The sequence below is a fragment of the Apodemus sylvaticus genome, chromosome 12, assembly GCF_947179515.1.
Source record: "Apodemus sylvaticus chromosome 12, mApoSyl1.1, whole genome shotgun sequence".
NCBI lineage: Eukaryota > Metazoa > Chordata > Mammalia > Rodentia > Muridae > Apodemus > Apodemus sylvaticus.
Window position 1 is genome coordinate 27,505,119 of NC_067483.1, and position 6,133 is coordinate 27,511,251.

The following is a 6,133-nucleotide window of genomic DNA, read 5'->3' on the forward strand; positions in this document are numbered from 1 at the left end:
ATCTGTTCCCCCAGAGTCTCAAAAATTGTAAGCATCAGCAGAAGTTGGTACGAAAATCTTTTTTTTTCCTCACTGTTCAAGGTTTATTTGGTGTGTTTAGTGGCATGGCGCTTGAGTGATTGGTTCCATCATCCACGTGCAGACCTCACCTTTCACATAATTGCAATGTACACGTATAATGCATAAAATACCCCATAGCGCATGTATGCACAAGATAGGCATAATGGACTTACACACTGGAGCCAGGTTATTACTCACTGGGAACTCTTGGCCTAGGCGTGTTTGGTGAGGGTATGCAGGGCAGCAGGGCAGCAGGCTTATGGGATAATCGAAGCCTGAACCCAGTCGGCAGTGTGTCCCAGAGACAGTGGGACTGTCACACTGACCAGGTTACCACTACACAAGTACCACTTGGCAGCAGGGCAGAGCTGTGGGAACTGAGATTTTTTTCCCCCAGATCACCAAGCACAGCTCAGATGAGAAGTGTGTGGCCTGCTGCAGTCCGGACAGTGAGGTGCTAGGACACTGGGGAGCCTTTAGAACTGCAGCTCCTTCTGGATTCCCCAGAGGGTATCTGCACTCTTCTTCAGGTGGGCCTCTTTCTCAGGAGTCAGTGTCACCTTCACAACATCCAAGATTCCATTTTGTCCCAGGATACATGGGACACTGAGGAAGACATCATCATTGATTCCATAGAGACCCTTAATCATGGCGGGGATGCACCTGCCTACAGTTCTTCATTATGCTCCTGGCCAAGTCTGCCGAGAGGCCAGTGACCCAGGCCGTGCAACCTTTCAGCTTGATCACCTCACACGCACCGCTTGTGAACATCCTTCCACTGCGCCTTATCTGCATCAGTGCCCAGATCAAGGCTCAGAGACTTCAGGGAGACGCCGGCAACGTTCATACCATTCCACACAGGCACACTGGAGTCACCATGTTCTCCCAGGACCCACCCGTGACAGCTCAGCGGGTGAACCCCCAGCCTTTCTCCCATCAGGTAACGGAACTGAGCTGAATCCAGATTGCAACCACTCCCGATAACTCGTCTTTTGGGAAAGCCACTGATTTTCCAAGCCACGTAGGTCAAGATTAAAGAGTTAACTCAGAAACTTAAAAAGGATCAGGAGCTGGGTTGCATTCCTCAGACCACAAGAGGGAGGGAAAGACTGACCTAGAGGTGAGGACTCACTCCAAAGGACTGACTATACTGACCATTGGTCATTTACCTCATTCCCTAGGGGATCCATCTGTTTGAGGGTATTACTGTTCTGCCACATTGTGCCTAATGGAGTCTGCCCTGGGGTCTGTATAAAAAGTCTGTAGCGTGGACGGTGGGGTTCACTCACTCTTCGTATGCAGAGTGGCCCTAGTATGCTATATTTTTTAATAAAGTTCCTCATGCATTTTACAGCGATTCCATCTCTACCTGGTTCACTGAGGGGTTCGGGGAACCCCTCATATTTAACAAGATATCCACTGGATTTGAGACAATAAGCAGCTTGCAGTGTGGACTGCACTTCACAATGTTGGGGATGATGAACTTGAACATGCTCACGTTTCGCTGGACCAGAGTCAGTTCTCTCCCTCTTGCTGACGCCCCCCCCCCCCATGTGATAATGACCAGCTTAGAGTTTGCAGTTACGCAATAGTCTTTGCTGGAGAGGATTTTTGGTATTCTAAGGAAAAGGCTGCCGTGCTGGAGATCCATCATCTCTCCCTTTAGCCTGTCTTTCATGACATCAACAAGGGCGAGTTCATCTGCCAGTTCCTTCGTTAAGATACTGATGGCATCTTAGCCATCCTGACTGGTGTAAGGGGGGATCGCAGTGTTGTTTTGATTTGCATTTTCCTGATAACTAAGGATGCTGAACATTTCTTTAGGTGCTTTAGAGCCATTTAAGTTTCCTCAGTGGAGAATTCCCGGTATAGCTCTGTACCCCATTTTTAATAGGGTTATTTGACTCTCTGGAGACTAACTTCTTGAGTTCTTTGTATACGTTGGATATTAGCCCTCTATCGGATGTAGGGTTAGTAAAGATCTTTTCCCAATGTGTTGGTTGCCGTTTTGTCCTATTGACTATGTCCTTTGCCTTACAGAAGCTTTGCAGTTTTATGAGGTCCTATTTGTTGATTCTTGTTCTTAGAGCATGAGTCATTGGTGTTCTGTTCAGAAACTTTTCCCCTGTGCCCATGTGTTCAAGGTTTGTCCCCACTTTCTCCTCTATAAGCTTCAGTATGTCTGATTTTATGTGTAGATCTTTGATCCACTTAGACTTGAGTTTTGTACAAGGAGATAAGTATGGGTGATTTGCATTTTTCTGCATGCAGACCTCCACTTGATCCAGCACCATTTGTTTAAAAGGCTGTCTTTTTTCCACTGGATGTTTTTAGCTCCTTTGTCAAATATCAAGTGACCGTACGAGTGTGGGTTCTTTTCTGAGTCTTGAATTCTATTCCATTGATCTTCCTGCCTGTCTATACCAATACTAAACAGTTTTTATTACTATCACTCTGTAGTAGAGCTTGAGGTCAGGGATGGTGATTCCCCCCAGAATAGCTTTTGTTGTGGAGAATAGTTTTTGCTATCCTGGGTTTTTTGTTATTCCAGATGAATTTGAGAATTGCTCTTTCTAGATCTATGAAGAATTGATTTGGAATTTTGTATTGAATCTGTAGATTGCTTTCCGCAAGATGGCCATTTTTACTATATTGATCCTGCCAATCCATGAACATGGGAGAGCTTTCCATCTTCTGAGACTTTCTTCGATTTCTTTCTTCAGAGGCTTAAAGTTCTTGTCATATAGACCCTTCACTTGCTTTGTCAGGGTCACGCCTAGGTATGAAATATTATTTGGGACTATCGTGAAGGGTGTCATTTCCCTAATTTCTTTCTCATCTTGTTTATCCTTTGAGTAGAGGAAGGCTACTGATTTGCTTGAGTTAATTTTATATCAGGCCACTTTGCTGAAGTTGTTTATCAGCTTTAGGAGTTCTCTGGTGGAAATCTTGGGGTCGATTATGCATACTATCATATCATCTGCAAATAGTGGTAGTTTGACTTCTTCCTTTCCAATTTGTATTCCTTTTACCTCTTTTTGCTGCCTAATTGCTCTGTCTAGAACTTCAAGTACTATATTGAATAGATAGGGATAGAGTGGGCAGCCTTGTCTGGTCCCCAATTTTAGTGGGATTGCCTCAAGTTTCTCTCCATTTAGTTTGATGTTGTCTACCAGTTTGCAGTACAGCAGATGCTGGAGAGGATGTGGGGAAAGTGGAACACTTCTCCATTGTTGGTGGGATTGCAAGCTGGTAAAAGCACTCTTGAAATCAGTTTGGCGATTCCTCAGAAAATTAGACATAGTACTACCTGTGGATCCAGCTATACCACTCCTGGGCATATACCCAGAAGGTGCTCCTACATGTAATAAGGACACATGCTCCACTATGTTCATAGCTGCCTTATTTAAAATAGCCAGAAGCTGGAAATAACCCAGATGTCCCTCAACAGAGGAATGGATACAGAAACTGTGGTATATATACACAATGGAGTACTATTCAGCTATTAAAAACAATGAATTCATGAAATTCTTAGGCAAATGGATGGAACTAGAAAATGTCATCCTGAGTGAGGTAACCCAGTCACAAAAGAATGCACATGGTATGCACTTACTAATAAGCAGATGCTAGTCTGAAAGCTAAAAATAAACAATATATAATTCACCCAGCACAGGAAGCTCAAGAAGAAAGAGGACTTAAGTGAGGGTGCTATGGTTTCTATGAGAAAGGGAACATAATACAGGAGCAATAAGGGAGACAATGTGTGGAGCAGAATCTGAAGTAAAGGCCACCCAGAGTGCCCTACCTGGGGATTTATCCTATAAACAGTCACCAAACCCCGACACTACGACAAGAAGCATGTACCAAAAGGAGCATGCTATGGCTGTCACCAGAGGGGCCCTTCCAGAGCCTTACAAATACAGAGGCAGAAACTAGCAACCAACTTATTGGACTGGGCTTGGGGTCTCCAACGAAGGATCTGGAGCGTGGTCCAGAGGAGCTGAAGGGGTTTATAGCCCCATGGGAAGAACAATGATTTTGGACACCCAGACACCCCAAGACTCCCAGGGACTGAACCATCAACCAAGGGGTACACATGGTTCCAGCCAAAAATGTAGCAGAGGAATGCCTTGTTGGGCATCAGTGGGAGGAGTGGTATTTGGTCAGGTAAAGGCTCAATAGAGGCCCCAAAGGGAAACAGATGGGGAGGGGAGGTGGGACTGTGTCGGGTAGAGGGGCATATTCACGGAGGCAGGGGGTGGGAGGAGCGGCAGGGAATCTTTGGGGAGGGGAACTTTTGGGATGGGGGAAATTGGGAAAGGTTTTACCATTGGCAATGTAAATGAAGAAGATACTCAATAAAAAAAGAAGATACTGATGGCACAAGCCATGACAACTGTACCAACTCCAACAACTGTAATCTTGTTCTGGGGGACCTGTTCTTCCTTAAGAAGATTCACACACAGCTGGTCCTTGAGGGTTGCCATCTTGGACTTTGGATCTTTTGAAACCACCAGTGCACAGTGGGAGGACAGGCAAGCTGCAGCGGTGTGGCCTGTGCTCCCAACAGTGGCTCCAGCACCTGGTACAACAATCTTAACAGGATCTTCTGGGGTCCTAAGCTCCTGCGTAAGATGTTGCAGGCCTGTCTGCCTTTTCTTCGGCGTTTCTTAGCTCACCTCAGGCTTTGGGTGATTAGGTGATTAGGCCTTCACTACCCACTGTTGACTGGGGAGATACTAAAGTCTTCTACCACTGCTGTGTACTATCTTTAAGGTTAGACTGAGTTTCCTGAAGACACTTTTGTTTTGTTTTGTTTTGTTTCGTTTCATTGTTTGTTTGTTTGTTTTTAAAGTTTACTTTGTCTTTTCATGGGGGAATTTAACCCATTCACCTTTAAAATGATTATTGATAGATTTCATCCTCCCCACTCCCACTAGAGTTTCCTGTTGGTCTTGTAGTTTTTGTTTTTAGTCGTTGGTCTGTTTTGTTTTATTTAGGTTTTATATCTGAAAGGCACTCCTCCTCCAGAGTCGCATGGCACTTAGGGACAAGTCATTAGGAGGCAGGGTTCTGCTGAGGAAGTAGATCACTAGAGGTGTGCCTTCAAAGAACTCATTGCCCGGACCCTTCCCCCCACCCCACCCACTCAGCCATCCCATCCCCCACCCCCACTCTAGACCTCCATCTCTACCTCCCTCTGTGTATGGCCATCATTTCTGTGTGCTTTTTGGTCTCTGTTTGTTTGTTTGTTTGTTTGTTTGTAACACAAGTGCTCCTATAGGTCAAGCTGATTTTATCTTGCCATCTAGCTCATCCTGGCCTTGAACCATTGATCCTTTGACTTCTGCCTCCTAAGTTCTGGTATCACAAACACATAACACACCTGGGCTTTTTAAAGTGCCTTTTTATCTTTTAATTATAAGCTATTGTCTGGGAGGTTTCTTATATTTACTCTACTTCTTATTCATGATGGCCTGAAGATTTTTCACCAATTCTTAAAAAAAAAAAAATTCTCAGAAAAATATCATACATCATACATTATTCTGTCCCATTCTCTCCACTCCTTTATTCTCTCCTTCTCTCTCTCCTCCTCCTTCTTCCTTCTCCTGTGTGTCCTCTCCCTCCCTTTACCTCCTCTATCTTCCTCATCTTTCTCTCCCTCTGTCTCTCTGTCTCTCTCTGTCTCTCTCTCCCCCCTCGTCTCTCTCTCTCTATCCTTCTTACCTCTCCCTCCCTACCATCTCTCCACACACACCCCTTTATTTTATACTTACACACTTACAGACATGCTAGAGTTTCTCACCACGTATGTCTTATATCATTTTCTGTGTTTTCCAAACTTTGTCTTTCTGTTTCATTGCGATATTTTCCTGCTGCTACCAAAGTTCTTAAATGTTTTTGTGACATGTTTACTTTTGTGTTACCTTCATATTTTGAGCCTATTGGTTTCATTCCCTTCATTTTTAGTTCTATAATTTCCACTTCTCTTGAGATTATAGCTCTTTGTAATTCTGTCTGGATGCTTACAGGCTTTGCATAGAACTGGAGTCATTGTTCTATTGTTTGTTTC

General features: G+C 44.4%; 1 pseudogene; it reads right to left on the reverse strand.

Annotated features, from left to right (window-relative positions):
• Nucleotides 1-507: 507 nt before the first annotated feature.
• On the reverse strand, nt 508-4,547 carry LOC127697325 (L-lactate dehydrogenase A chain-like; annotated as a pseudogene).
• Between the last annotated feature and the right edge of the window lie 1,586 nt (nt 4,548-6,133).